This window comes from Vicugna pacos, chromosome 8 (genome assembly GCF_048564905.1).
Source record: "Vicugna pacos chromosome 8, VicPac4, whole genome shotgun sequence".
NCBI lineage: Eukaryota > Metazoa > Chordata > Mammalia > Artiodactyla > Camelidae > Vicugna > Vicugna pacos.
The window spans coordinates 25,357,678-25,373,505 of record NC_132994.1 but is presented as its reverse complement, the minus strand read 5'-3'; the positions used below and the strand labels follow the sequence as shown (position 1 = coordinate 25,373,505).

Below are 15,828 nucleotides of genomic sequence, written 5' to 3'. Positions count from 1 at the left end.
GGAAAATCAGAGCTGGAGGAATCACCTTCTCTGACTTCAGGCTATACCACAAAGCTACAGTAATCTAAACAGTATGGAACTGGCTCAAAAATAGACAGACAGATTAATCAAACAGGATAGAGAGCCCAGAAATAAACCCACACACTTATGGTCAATTAATCTATGACAAAGGCAGCAAGAAATATACAATGCAGAAAAGACAGTCTCTTCAATAAGTGGTGCTAGGAAAATTGGACAGCTACATGTAAAAGAACAAAATTAGAACATTCTCTAACACCGTAAATAAAAATTAGCTTAAAATGGATTAGAGACTTAAATTAAGATCAGATACTGTAAAACTTCTAAAGGAAAACATAGGCAGAATACTCTGACATAAATAGCAGCAATATTTTTTTGGATCCATCTCCTAAAGTAAAGGAAATAAGAGCAAAAGTAAATAAATGGGATATAATTAAATGCAAAAACTTTCACACAGCAAAGGAAACCAATAACTAAATGAAAAGACAATGTACTGAACAGGAGCAAACATTTGCAAGTGATATCACTGATAAGGGGTTAATATCTAATTTATATAAACAGCTTATACAACTCAACATCAAAAAAAAAAAAACAGTTTTTTTTTTAAAGGAGCAGAAGAACTGAGCTGACATTTTTCCAAAGAGGAAATGCAGATGGCCAACAGGCACATGAAAAGATATTCAACATCTCTAATCATCAGGGAAATGCAAATGAAAACCACAATGAGGTATCATCTCACACCTGTCAGAATGGCTAACATCAAAAAGAACATAAATAAAAAATGTTGGCGAGGCTGTGGAGAAAAGGGAACACTTGAACACTGTTGGTGGGAATGTAAATTGGTGCAACACGTTGGAAAAACAGTATGGAAGATTTCTCAAGAAACTAAAAATAGAACTACCATATGACCCAGTAATTCCACACCTAGGTATACATCTGAAAAAACAAAAACACTAATTTGAAAAGATACATGCACCCTAATGTTCATAATAGCATTACTTACAATTGTCAAGACATGGAAGCAACCTAACTGTCCATCAACAAATGAATGGATAAAGAAGATGTAGCATATATGTAGATAAAGAAGATATATATATATACACACACACACACATATATATGTGTATGTATATATATACACACACATACACACATATATATACATACACACACAGGAATATTACTCAGCCATAAAAAGAACAAAATTTTGCCATCTGCATACTCAGCCTTAAAAAAGAATAAAATTTTGCCATTTGTAGCAACATGGATGGACTTGGAGTGCATTATGCTAAGTGAAATAAGTCAAACAGAGAAAGACAAATACTGTATGATATTACTTATATATGGAATCTTAAAACTACAATAAACTAGTGAATATAACAAAAAAGAAGCAGACTCTCATTTATAGAGAACAAACTAGTGGTTACTAGTGGGAAGGAAGAAGGGGCAATATAGAGGTGGGGGAGTGAGAGGTACAAATTATTGGGTGTAAGATAGGCTCAAGGATGTATTTATTCTACATGGGGAATATAGCCAATATTTTGTGATAACTATAAGTGGAAAATAACCTTTAAAAATTGTGTAATCTTTTTAAATTTTAAAAACATTGTACCCTGTAAACTACATCAAATAAAGCACTCCTGGGGCTACTTTGAACGGGCTCTGAAAGGGCAATAAGACCCAACAGAGAGACTCGGTGTCACATGAAGAGCAGTAGGGAGGAAGAAGGGCAGAGAAGAAAGGGATTTGATTGAATATTCTCAGTGAGGCCTCTGAAAAAGCTGCCATCAGAGAAAGAGTCAACTTTAAATAAATCCCAGCTCCTAAAACAAGAAACTATGACAATGCCAGGGAAATAGTAACCTTCCTGACTCCTTTTCTATTCCTGCTCCCTTTGCTTTGACCACAGAAATCAAGGTTACTAAGAAGGATGAAGAGGGAAGCAAGCATAGGATAGTGCAGTGGTTCTCAAACTTTAGCATGTGTCATTTGAAACACATTGCTGGCCCCATCCCCAGAGTCTCCAATTCACTAAGTCTGGCTGGGTGGGACCCAAAAAGTCATATAACTAAAGACTTCCCAGCAGATGCTACTGGTCCACAGGACAACATTATAAGAATCACTGAAACAGGGAAATAGAAAGTAAAGCCCACACTCTTTACCTAGCTTCCAACCTGCAAGAACCTTCAGCTGGAGAAGAGGAAATAAACTGTAATTTAAAAGGAGATAGAAGTATTTACCAATACATGGGAGTGGACATGCTTCATTACTGAACTGAGATTGCATATGTGAGTTACAGACTCTGTAGGACCTCAAGAGAGAGCAGAAAAGTCACAGAATTGACCACATTTCCATCCAGTAGCAGACAAGCTAATGCTGCTGAAGAAATTTAAAGAAACAGAAAAACAAAAGCAAAGACCCTTTCTGATTATATCTCATGACTGTATTAATTACAAAGATTAGGCACCATTTAGCTTGCTTAAAGCAACTGACCTTATCTGTTTTCACATAAAAAATTAAGTCAAGAGATGACTATTTACTTAGACATTTGTTGACAATATCAAATTTTGGGGTTTTACCCACTACACAACTCTAATTCATTTAAATTTTATGGCAATTAGATTAGTATTAAATTTTCAGGATTGTCTAGTACCATTTGCCTTAGGAAACATCTCAGATAATGTTTATGCACACTAAACTTTGAGGACACTGGTCAGTAGCAGCCATTCTTAACAGTGCAATACTAGTGCAGAAGTCATTCCCCTGCAAGCCCTTCATAAAGAAGAAGAAAGGTTAGTAGATAAGAAAGAAGAGCCTTAGGTACAGTGCAAGCAGCCAAGCAGAGCAGTTATAGGATTGGAATCTGCAGTTAGATTGCTTGGTTTAAACAGCAGTAACCTTGGGCAAGCTATTTAATCTCTCTAAGCCTCATTTTCTCATCTTAAAAATGATGATAATAATTTCTACTTCATCGGGTTGCTGTGAGGATGAAATGAGATAATGTATATGAAGCACTAAGCACAGTGCCTGCCACATAGCAAGTTTTTAACAAATATTACTATTATCATTACCACATTAGTCCTCTGGAGAACACTGTAATGCACACATAACACACAATGGGCTAGAAAATGAAGAGAAATCTCAAAAGTGCTACACAAATGTAAAGTGCCATTGTTGATCTTACTTTTATTCTCTCTCTCAAAAGGAAATATAATAAGAAGTTTGTTGTGGTAGAAAGGATATCTTGAGTGGGTTTTGCACTCAACCTCTAAGAACCTCAGTTTCCCCATTTATAGAATGGCAATCATAATGCAATGCTAAGATTAGAAGATTATGCTGTAAGGTTAGAAGAGATGACATGTTGTGAAGGGCCCAGCAGTGACTACAGCCACAGTCATGGACATCCAGGGAAAGTAGCTTTGAAACATCTTCCCTCTACTAAGGAGTTCTTCTTGAGTTGCCACAGAAAGACTGCAGGATCTTCACATTTGGACTTCGAAAAGTAAGAGACATGCTCTTTCTTCAGAAAAGTGACTCCTTAGGATACAAGCTATGACAAGGCTACAATCTTAAAGTCTTTCACCAGCTTTAGGCAGATAGTTAAGAATATTTTTAAAGATTAACACATGCAGATCAAAAGAAATAAATGTAATTTATAATGTACATTGCTATGAAATTAAAATTCTAAGAATAACTTTTGACTGGCATTCCTATCAAGTTTCTGCTCCTGAATGCTAAATACATATGTCAATATTCATCAAAACTAATGATTATAAGGCAATAAGTGAAATTTATTATATAAAGAGCAATCTGCTTTTAAAATGCTAAGTATTCTGAAATCTGTAAATATCAAGATATTATAGTACATGTGATTGGTATCTAATATTATTTATTTATAAAATGCAGACTGCACATAAGTTTAGTAAATTCCTTAGGAAAAAGCTATTTTCAGCACTTCCAAATCTTAGACTATTTTCCAATAAATGGGGTATATTGTAATTTTATTTTACCTACCCTCAAATGAACAAGATTTGATTTAATCACCTTGTACTCATCAGAGAAATAAACATGAAAAGAAGTACCATGCAAAGCTATTTTCCAGCATCACAAGTGGAGGCAGCAGGACCCCCACCCACTGACTGTGTGATCTTGCCCAATTCACTCAATCGCTCCTCTTCTTTAAAAGAAGCATAATAATTGAACGGACTGTCAGGGTTAAAGTGAATGTAAAGGAGCTGGAAGAATTGCAATATATGAATAGATAAGCCACTCAGCCTCATTGTGACTCAGTTTCCTCATTTATAAAATGAGGTATGAGAGTTATCACTAATGACTTTTGAAATATAAAATCTGTCATTCCAAGCTTAAACCAAAGGTACCAAAGCAAAAGCTGAGAAAGGCCTTCTACCATTGGACCTCATTCCTAGATATAGACACCAACCCCAAAACCACACACCACTTTTATGGACTTCTTTCTTCACAGACTGCCAGGCGAAGCAGAGATTATTCGGGTGACAGCGCTACCTAAGTCAACATACAGCTTAAATACAGATAGGTCCTTCTTACCAAAGAACTTTCAAAACTGTGAGCTTAATTGCAATTAAAAAGGCCACTGAAATTCAGTGCAACTAGGAGACAGACTTTGAGTTTTGTTCTAGCATTAAAATAAACAACTTTGTAATAAAATATACTTGTATGGATCTTATGCTTGAAAAAAAGGCTCATAGCAAAAGAGAATGTGACAATGAATGTATGTATGTTCATGTATAACTGAAAAATTGTGCTCTACACTGGAATTTGACACAACATTGTAAAATGACTATAATTCAATAAAAAAAAGTTTAAAAAAAAAGGGATCCTCAATGTACATGAGTATGTGTAACATTTAAATATGTCTGAATAAATTTTCATTTTGCTGCAAATCATAGATTATTGGTTTATCTGATAAGTAATCAGTGTATTAAGGGGATTTTAAATTGAAGAAGGTAATTTAAAATAGCCAAGCATGCTTAATGAAAATTATCCCTTTTTAGTATCTCTTTTTTAATTAATAAATAAAGGTGTTCAATAAATAAACTATGAAGTTTACACATTTTACATTATCCTGATCTAGATAGGATTTTAGGATTAGAAGGACCTTTAAATGTCACATGTTTAATGCCTTAGCATCAATCTGCCAAGTGGTCATCTAATGCATGTTTGAATTCCTCAAGTTTCAGGGAACTTACTCCCTCTTTTTTTAACTTTGGAGAGCATGGAGTATTTGAATTTATTCTATTCTGCCAAAGCTCAATCTAAAATTTTAACTTGGAAAATTAACAAAATGACCAAAGAATGTAATGACCAGTGTCCAGACTTGGAATAACACTATAGAAGCAAGCAACTTGTTAGTTTAATTCAGGTGTGACTGGAGTCATGTGGCATTAGATGAACTTCACAACACAGATGGAACAAGTTTCCATGAAAGTGTTCCCAGCATTGCAAAGACCAGTTGTGCTCCTCCCATTCCCTACAGGCTGACAGTTGGTGCCTATAATGTCCGTGGCCAAATGCAGGTCCAGAAGAACACTAATCAGTGAGCCCTAATCTGTCTGAGTCAATGAGAATGAGATCTGATTGGATATTAGAGTCATTGTCCCAAAGGTCTGGAATTTGCCTACCAGCAGAAGCTCATATCTTCCCTGACCACAGTGATCCCAAACCGCAAGCTGGAATCTTTGTCCCACCATTCATACCAAGTCTCTATTTCTGGCCTTCATCCATGCTCCCTATATTCAAGTTCCCTATCCTGAATTCTGGTCCATTTGCCTGAGATCCAAGCAATATATATACCTCTTATCTCCTTAATGAAACCTAGATTTCTGTATCTTCAGATATTTCTCTGGCTGGGTCCATACTTATCATTTTAAGAGCTTCTGTGATATGATATATAGGGACCCAGCCATAGAAGTTTCTGTGATATTAATGGTAGACTGTCTCAGACTTGAACTACACCCCCTTGAACACTGGAATATGGATTTATGGCCACACTCCACAGGAGTCAGCCTTATTGCCATGTTAATCTCTCTTGGGGGCATCATGAGAGAATAAAAGGAGTCCTAGCTCGGTTAGTTTTCCAAGTCTTGCCCCCACCTGGTCCTGATTTACTCCACTTATATGCTATTAAGATCCCAAAATGCCTGGTGCTAAAAATTCTCTCAGATAATAGGACAACAAATTTAAAGGGAGAAATATTCATTAAAGGTCTATAGAAAGTTGATACAGACTAAAGTACAAGGATTAATTAAGTAGTTTAGTGAACAATTAAGAATATATATACCCTGACCAAGAGTTCGACAAGATGGCTTGGTAAAAGGGGATGCTTTTTAAGCTAAATGGATCTAATAGTGACAAAGTGCAGCAACACATATTGAGCTATGTAGGGAAATATTTTCAAACAGAAAGATCTGATCATTTTTCCTTAAATCATATCCTGTAAGTGACTTTAGCCAGGCAAAGTCACAACCTTGCTTTCCTAATCCCACTTGGGCGTGCTAATCTTCCCCTCCTAGCACCCTTGCCTGTCGTACACACAGGCGATTATATTCTCTCTAGCATTTTTCTCTATCTCATATGAATATGTCTTACCACTAAAGCAGATTACAAATGCCACATCTTACCTTATCATACCAGAAATGTGTTCAGTAGACAATAAATTCTTATTGAATTGAATTGAATGTAACTGAATTGAAACAAATTGGGAGAAAAGTGAGTTTACATTGCAGAAGAGCTAAGCTGACAAAAGATTTGAATCAAATGCCTAATAGAGTTCTGAGACGGGATACTGAGGCTTAGAGAGAAACTAAAAATAATATTGCACAAATTAGAAAACAAAATGTGGAACAACTATTATACAGACAAAAGCTGTCAGTTACAGGCTGTGGTAGGCAGAAGGGACCCCTAAAGACATTTACCTCCTAATCTCTAGAACCTGTGTATGTATTATTTTCAGTTGTGATTAAGTTAAAGCTATTTAGCTGTAGAGATTATCCTGGATTATTCAGATGGACCCAATGTGATCACATGAGAACTTGAAATTAGAAGAGAGAGGCAGAAGAGTGGGTCAGAGAGATGATGTGAAGTATAAGGAGAGGTTGGAAGTATGAAAAAGATTCAACTTGCCGTTTCAGGCTTTGAAGACAGGGAAGAGGACCAAAAAGCCAAGGAATGTAGAGGGTCTTCAGAAGCTGGAAATGGCCTTCAGCTGACAGCCACCAATAATGCCCTCAAAGCCATTATGTTACGTTCAGTAAGTCAGTCAGAGAAAGACAAATACTCTAGGATCTCTTTGATATGTGGAATGTAAACAAACAAACAAACAAACAAAAAACAACAAATGAAAAACCAAGCTCATAGATACAGAGAACAGATTAGTGGTTACCAGAAGTGAGGGGTAGGAGGATGAGAGAGATGGGTGAAGGGGGTCAAAAAGTTAAAAAAAAAAGTCCCATGCCATTTACCTTCACACAATATTTGGGACATATTTATACCAGAAACTGGGAGAGCCTGGAGTTCCTATGCAGCCAGAGAACAGCAGATATGAGAGAAGAGGTATGATATGAGAGATATGAGAGCAGATATGATATGAGAGATATGAGAGCAGATATGATAGAACAGGCTTAGCAGTCAGACTAAATGAGCTGGACTCTGGCTTTCGTGTGTACTCAGTCAAGTTACTGCACTTCTCTGAGCCTTCCTTTCTTCATCATAAAGTAGAGCCAATAAAATCTGCCCTGGGGATGGTATGAAGTTTTCAAAAAATTTTTTTGATTGTTAATTATCTAAATGATTCTTCTGTACTACTCCTTATCTTTGCTTCCACTACAAAAAAAAAAAAAGGAGAAAAGAAAGAAAACAGGGGTCTCAGTCCCACAACCACAAGCAACTGAATTCTCAAACAAGCAGGAAACAGACTCTCCCCTAGAACTTCCAGGAAGGAACACAGTCTTCCAACACCTTGATTTTTATCTGGTGAGATCTGTACTGGACTTCCTACCTACAAAATTATAAAATAATAAATCTGTATTGTTTTAGGCACTAAGTTGACAGCAGTTTGTTAAGGCAGCAACAGGAAACTAACATAGGGAGAGAGGAAGTTTATATGCCAGCCCTAGTTAGGTGAACAGTCAGTTACTGAGACTGGTTCATGTAACTGAGGGTTTAGAGTTTGTTAGCAAATTAGCTGTATAGTTTGGGGGCTAGGGGCTCAAATGCAGAGATCAGGAGACATTTTTGAGGCAAATAGTGGGAAAACCAACCCCAAAGAACTACCAAATTTGTTTTTTTTTTCCTTTTCTCCAACTCTTCTTCCTTGCTCCTCTATAAGTTTCCAACTTTTATTTAGTAATTTACTTAACAAATCTTGTAAGGCCTTAGGGATCCAAAGATATAATATACATCTTTTCCCAAGTAGGTCATGACCTTGTCAGTACAACAGATGTACCAATAATTCACACTGTATACTAAAAGAGTTGAACAAATACATTCTCCTGCAACTCATTTAACCCTTGTAGCATCTTTCTATGTAGAACACTAACTGTACTGTAGATTGTAAGTAGATACTGTGTGTCTCTGTGTGTGTGGAGAAAAACACTCAAAATGGGGCAGGAGGGGAAAAATTCTGAGGAAAAAGAGAATGCTCTGCTAAGCTTTAGCTAGTTTAGTTTGCACAGTGCAGATATAGCCATGAATAATATTTTGCCCCCAAAGGAATTCAAAATCAAAATATATTTTAAATGAAATTCAAAAAGAATTGTTATTAGCACTAAGCACTTACTAATTTAAATTCTAAATAAACTTCTATCTTGTAAGTCATTAATATTCAAAATCGCTTTTGGATTTCTCCAATACTGTGAGGAAAAAAACAGCAATTAGTTCACTAGAATCCCACGAAGAGACAGGAACTGCATTCATTGCACACCTACTCTACGTCGACACAGTGTGGAGCACTTTACTGGCCTTACCTCACTTACCTCAGAAAAGCCCCATCAGTCACTCACCTCCTAGGTAATACCTTAGTCACTGAGGAATTTGAAGCTCAGAAGAAACAAGTGTGCTGGCCCATTAGCAGAGAAATATTCAAGGAAAAACAACAATGAACCAGTAAAATTGTTATAAGTGGGACAAACTGAACAGGAAGACAAGTCAGATAAAGGTATGTAATAAACTATTAGTTTCCTATTGCTTCTGTAACAAATTACCAGAAACTTAGTGGTTTTAAATAACACGAACTTATTGTCATGCAGTTCTAGAGGTAGTAAGTCCAAAATCTGTCTCACTGGGCTAACATCAAGGTGTTGGCAGGGCTGGTCCCTTCTGGAGGTTCTAAGGTAAATTTTGTTTCCCTACCTCTTCTAGTATCTAGAGGATGTCTGCATTCTTTGGCTCATGGCCCCTCCCTCCATCTTCAAGGCCAGCAGGATAGCATCTTCTAATTTTTCTCTCTGACTGACTCTCTAACCTATCTCTTAAAAGGATGCTTATGATTACGTTGATAATACATAATACAGAGATAATCTAGGATAATCTCCCCATCTCAAGATTTTTAACCACATCTGCTTAGTCCCTTTTGCCATGCCTGGTAATATATTCACAGATTCTGGGAATTATCTTTGGGGGGCCATTATCTTTAGGGGGACCATACTCAGCCTGTCACATAAACACATATAGATTAGAATCAAGGAAGAGAGTTTAGCCAAGAACAAAGAAGTACTAAAGTGGGTCAAAAACTGAGTGAAATGTCTAAGCACATCTGAGATTCACTCTAAGAGGGACAAATTTAGAAGCAGGACATAAAAAAAAATCAAGCTAGGTCGAGGCTAATGGATTATGCAAAGTCTCTCTCCAGAGCTTGGGCAATAGCAGTGCATTCAAGAGACCCAAACACAATTCTCCCAACCATTGGTATTCCTTTTCCTGCTCATGAACTGGTTTCAAGTTTCTCGTAGGCCAATGTAGATTTTGCTAGCAAATAACTACCTAAAAGCTCTAAGCAGCTCCCAAGGGAAGAACCCTAGAGCTAACTGTCTCAACATTATAAGGTAAAATAATCAGGAGAAGGAAGAAGACCAGTGATGGCTCATAAAAGCATTGAGCTCTCTGAATTCTCAAGGCCATGCCATTTATCAGATCTAAACTGCAAGTGGTTATTATAAAATATAAGTGTGATAGGTGATAAAGAAACATCATCAGTGTCTGAGATAGAAGAAGTTAGGTTAGGGCCCATCTCACACTAATACGGCAGGTACCTAACTTGTCTCTCTATCTTCAATTTTGCCCCACTAAATTCGTATGTCTCAATACCAAGATTATTTTTCCAAAACACACATCTGATCACCTTGCTTTCCATCTTAAACCTCTGGTAATTCTGTCTGTAGAATGAAGTGTAAACTCTTTGGTTTAAAATATAAGATCCTAAAAGTGAGGCTACCTACTTTTATAATTTTGTCTCCTACTCCTCTTTTCTGTGTGTTAAACACTTTTGTCAAAATGGGTGTCTCAGATTAAAGATAACTTTCTCATTTTTATCTCTCTGGCTTTGTATATGCTATCCCTTTGGCTTGGGAAAAAAAGGCCTATTCCTTCATTGGCTAGCCAATTCAAATGTCAATCATTCAGCAAAGCCTTTCTGAAACCAGCTCAGCAAAGTTTTAAATTCTTCCTATGTTGTGCTCCCATTGCTAACATAGAGGCCTAGACAAAATGTTCCTAGTGGATGGCAAACTTAAACTCAAGCTATGCCAGTATCAGTTTCTAAAGAATCCCCTTCAGATCAGGGCACAGCATGGGCCCCCTGGGATGGTGTTTTCATTCAGCACATGCTGCCCATCAGATCAGTTATGACACTTTGTGAAAGATTAAAAAAAAAAAATTCCTAAGGCTCACTCCAGGCTTACTGCATCAGAATCCATGTGAGTGGTGCTGAAGGGCTTGCAGGTATTTAATAAGCTTCACAGGTGATTCTGACACAGAAAAGGGAATGAAGATCTTCAACCAGGCTGATGCCACAACAAAGATATGTCAGTCAATGCCAGTGACTAGGAGTATGGGATCAGACCTGTAGGAAAAGGTGTAAGCCAGAGCTAAGCAGGTAGCCAGCACCACAGCTATGTAGGCTGAGACTCAGGGCACAAGAGGGCTGAAGTCAGGAAACCAAGGTGGAAGCTATTCTATATGGACCAAAAAAACATCAGAATTGGAGAAAGAGTAGGACTCAGTAAAGAATCTGGTACACATGGCCTACCTTTGACATGCTGGGTACCAAACTTGGGGAAATGAGAGTAATTCCAGAACTCACCAAATAGAGGCTTCTCCAAACAGTAACACTGCATCACCTGGAAATTTATTAGAAAAGCATCTTGGGCCCCATCCCAGGGCTACTGAATGGGCATCTGCATTTTCACCAGATCCCCAGGTGATTTAAAAGCCAGATCAAAATTTGTGAAGCGCCTAGGCCTGGTTCCAGATGACGCCAATGCTGCTGGTCTGTAGACCACAGTATAAGAAGCAGGTTTTGACCTACAACTGAGCAAGTAGGAGAAGTTCAAGTGTTACCACTGGGAGCAGTTTGAAAGCAGGAGTCTCAATCAATTATCTTAGCTTAGCAATTATCACAGGGCCTTAGGAACTGACAATACAGTCTATTGGTTAAGACCTCAGGACTCAGAGCTGGTTCAATTCCAACTCTACCACTCACTGCCTGTGGTATTTTTAAGTTACTTAACTTCATTGTGCTTCAGTCTGTCATCTGGAATACAGAAATAACTGCTTCATAAGAATAAGGGAGAGATGGCATGTTATTTTTGATAGCACTGTAAATGCTCAACAGATGATGAAAGAAAAAATTAACAGGATAATCAATTTTTGATTGATTTTTGGTGAGTAAAAGAGCTCAAAATTCTGGTGATATAAATGATTTCAACTTAACTCGCATAATCTAGGGAAGAATGATTTAAATCTTAGTGCCTGGCAGATATTCCAGTCATAAGACTTCTTAGAGTATTAATATGTAAGTTCTCGAAAGTGATGGGTGAAAGAATTGTCTAAAGCAAGAGGATTGCTAACCTTTTTGGAGTAGTGACACCACAATGATGTATATGAACTCTCAGAGCTCTCTTATTCTTCCCCAAATACCTAAGAAGGAAATTTTTCATGGCTTATTTTCATTAAACTAAATCTAAATTGACTTACTTGACAATATTTTGACATTTTTGCATTATAGTGTTGCAAATCTAGATTAGAATCTCTTCCATAATAAATAGTACAGTTCAAAGAAACACATTTAGTTTTATGCTAATCCTTAATATAACTTATTTTTGTCTAGCGCTTTTAAATTTTCAGAAAAACTTTCACTCCGTCTACCTCATTTATCCCCATAACAACTCTACAATTGTTTTTTCTAAAGCCTAGAAAAGTTTGTTGTTCCTGTCTGACAGTTGAGGAAATGGAAAGTGATTTTAAATGCTCAAAGTCACATAGTTGGTTTGTGGCAGAAATGAGACTAGTAACAAGTTTTCTAATTCCCAACCATTTCTTTGAGCTCCCACCAGCACCACTACCACCATCTGACTGTCACAAATTATCCTGGATCCAAACCCAAGTCAAAGCCAAGTCCCCTGCTCAGCTGCCCAATATTCTAATGCCTCTTCCAACCAAGTGTCCTTTCCCAAAAACTATGTTCTCAGTATCACAAAGGCAACAGCTTCCTAAACATATAAGACAACCTTTTTCATTTTGTTAAAGTAACTTTTCAGTTCTAGAAGTTAGAAGTCAAATTTAGAGGTGTGACTTTACTTAATTTAAAGTTTTTCAAATTTGATGGAATATAATTTTTTTTTAATTTGGCTAGTTCATTCATTCACTAAATGTGACATTTGCCTATAGATTTCTCAACTCAACTTTCTTTAGAAAAAAAGTTCTAATCTATAAAAGTATTACTGTGCTTTCCAATTTTGGATACTAATTTTTATTAAGGATCCTAACACTAGGGTTTTAGAAATGAGCATAAATCTGAGACTGATAAATGATAAAGCAATGAGAACTTATTAATAAAAATCAATTTAAGTCTTCAAAAATATCCCCAAACAGCATGTTCTTAAAAAAGAAAACACACACACACACACACACACACACACACACACATTGTATTTAAAGATTTCAATTTAGTCATTAAACTTTAGAATTAATACTATGAAATGTTTTCCCAAAGTTAGTACACATTTTTGAAGTTTTGCTAATGTTTCTGGATAACCAATAAGGTTATATAATTTATGGCAGAACAATTATGACAGAATCACTAAAGAAAAACTGACAACTCTAAACCGACAAGTGTAAGAAATTCCAAAGTCGCACTGACAATTCAGATCTACTTCCTTTCATGCCCAAATTCACTTAATATCTCATTTGGTTTTCAAACCTCCCCTCAGAAGCAATTGGAACAAAACCATGAGCAAGCTCAATCTCCATTTGGGCATGTAACCCTTTTACAAACACAATTACAGCCAAACACTATTGTAACCTGATTTGCATTTGCACTAACTAAGTTACAAAGCACATTGAAAATGCCTGCTATGCATACTACTGACTTATTAGGAGAATATATTGCAGGGCTTCTGTGAACACTAATTAAAAAGGTTTTATCTTTCCCCTCTGGTCCACTGAAATTGTTCAAATGCCTTGCCTGCTACAACTTTGTTCAAAAACAGTTTTCAAACATGTGATCAGAGCTGGGCAACTATTTCAGGTGGCTTGATTCTGTTTCCACGGTGGATAAGGCCTGAGAGACAAAGTTTCAGTCTAAACTTTGAGCTTCCTTTCCTTTGTTATTTTGTGTTGCAACCTTAGCATTATCCAACTGTGGGACTTTTATCTGTGAATATCTAAATCCTGTCTTGTGGAAAACTAATTACTGAACCACTGAGAGCTTCATAATGTCCTGCATTTAAGTCCTGAGCATCATACATAATGCATAGGCAGCAGTCTCTGCACTCTGATTACAGAACACTGTCATTAAGTGAGCAAATTAAAGATGTGAATAATTCACTGGCTGAGCTTATTGTCAGTGCTGCATTGTGAAATTAGAATTTCTAATAAGTACTGCAATTTTTTTAACCCAATTAACACAGAGAACATCTTGAGACTGATTAGTACAATAAAAATTATTACCTTATTCTTTTGCTTCACAACAGCCAAATTAAATACTGTACTTAATTATGCAGCATTCATTCCTTCTCTGCTAAAAAAAAAAAACCCTATCATTTTAATAAGAGTTCTAATATTTGTAGGTAAGCTAAAAATACAGCACATGCATCTGTAGCTCACTGTCTTTTTGCAAAGTTTTTTTAAGAGTCTGAACATCAGTATTATCACCACTGGTGGATTATGGTGACACTAGTCTATTCTTAAACCAAATATTTTTTTTCTAAAAAAAAAAAAAGCACACATGGAATTGACAAAGTAACTAACCTCCTCAAATTGAGTTGAACACATTATATCTCTGCTTTTTCTTAGATCCTTAAATGCAAATTAACAAAGATTTGCCCCCACTATACTGTTTGTGATTGAGGCTGAAACATATATTTAAGAAAATTAATTGATAGGAAAACATCAAGTATCTGTAAGAGTGGGTCTTACCTCAGATGCTCATTTAGCACACAGTGATCTGTCTCACTCCTGCCACGCAAGTGGGAAAGTCCAGTTTATGCTCGGCATGATGATCCTACGCAGAGAGTGTCTGCTGCCATGTTAAATAAAGAAAATGATCATTTAAACCGGGGCTTTTGTCTCCCAATATTTCCTCCTGCTGCCCCTTTCGCATCAAAGCCCAGAGAGGCAGGCACATCTGGCGGCGGTCCCTGCCCCTGACCGCAGCTGCCTCTGGAGAGCTCCCCCCTTCCTTTCAGCTCCTCTGCATCCCCTTCCTGGGCAACTTCAGCCCCCTAAAATGGGGGAAAGAAACGATGACATTGCAGGCAGAATATGAGATTGTTTGTTCAGCCTCTGCAGCCACCTCCTTCCTGTCTAGATATTTTACAGAAAGGGAATGAGAAGGGGGAAACAGCGAAGGTGCTCTGAAAATCAGTCAGACACAATGCGATAGGGAGATGGAGAGGAGGGAAAGGAGAATGAGAGAGCGAGAGTGTGTGTAAGGGGGGGGGATGCTGTCAGTGCAGATAAATCTGCATATGGAAATTAGGGTTATCCTGGGTACAGTTTTATTTAACTATGATCTACTGTTTTTTTAATTAGACCAGAATTTTAGCAAAGGAAAGGAAGAAGGAAAGTGAGTCTTGAAACCAGAGAGAGAAAAACTTCTAATTCAATAGACTTAAAATTTCATAGCAACTGCAAATAGCAGATCCAGAAGTTGTAGGGAATAGAAAAGGCACAAAAACAATAAGAACAAAACAAAACAAAACAAAAACCAGGGCATTTTTTCCCCTGTTTTGTTTAATAAACAAGAAAACCTCCCTAACTCCAGGGAGGAAAAAAAAAGAAAGAAAGAAAGAAAGAAAGAAAGAAAGAAAGAAAGAAAGAAAGAAAGAAAGAAAGAAAGAAAGAAAGAAAGAAAGAAAGAAAAGGAAATTGGGATAAGAATGTGAAGAATTTAAAAGCCTTTCGTGGTCTGTGTAAAATCTGTCCTTAAATGATAGAGGGATCATATGGGAAAAAGGAATTGTCAAAAGTAGATAATTGATATTACATGTAGAAACCAGTAGGAACACATTCTGCATTTTAATAACAGAGGTATAGAATGTTTTTTGCCTTCCTTAG

General features: G+C 36.8%; 1 long non-coding RNA gene across 2 annotated transcripts in view; it reads right to left on the bottom strand.

Annotated features, from left to right (window-relative positions):
* LOC107033197 (uncharacterized) overlaps positions 1–15,828 on the bottom strand; it is a 332,749-nt gene that overhangs the window by 303,166 nt on the left and 13,755 nt on the right. For both annotated transcript variants that reach the window (XR_012074875.1, XR_012074874.1), the window contains exon 3: positions 14,689–14,791. This is a non-coding gene — a long non-coding RNA (uncharacterized lncRNA). The remainder of the gene's footprint in view (positions 1–14,688; positions 14,792–15,828) is intronic.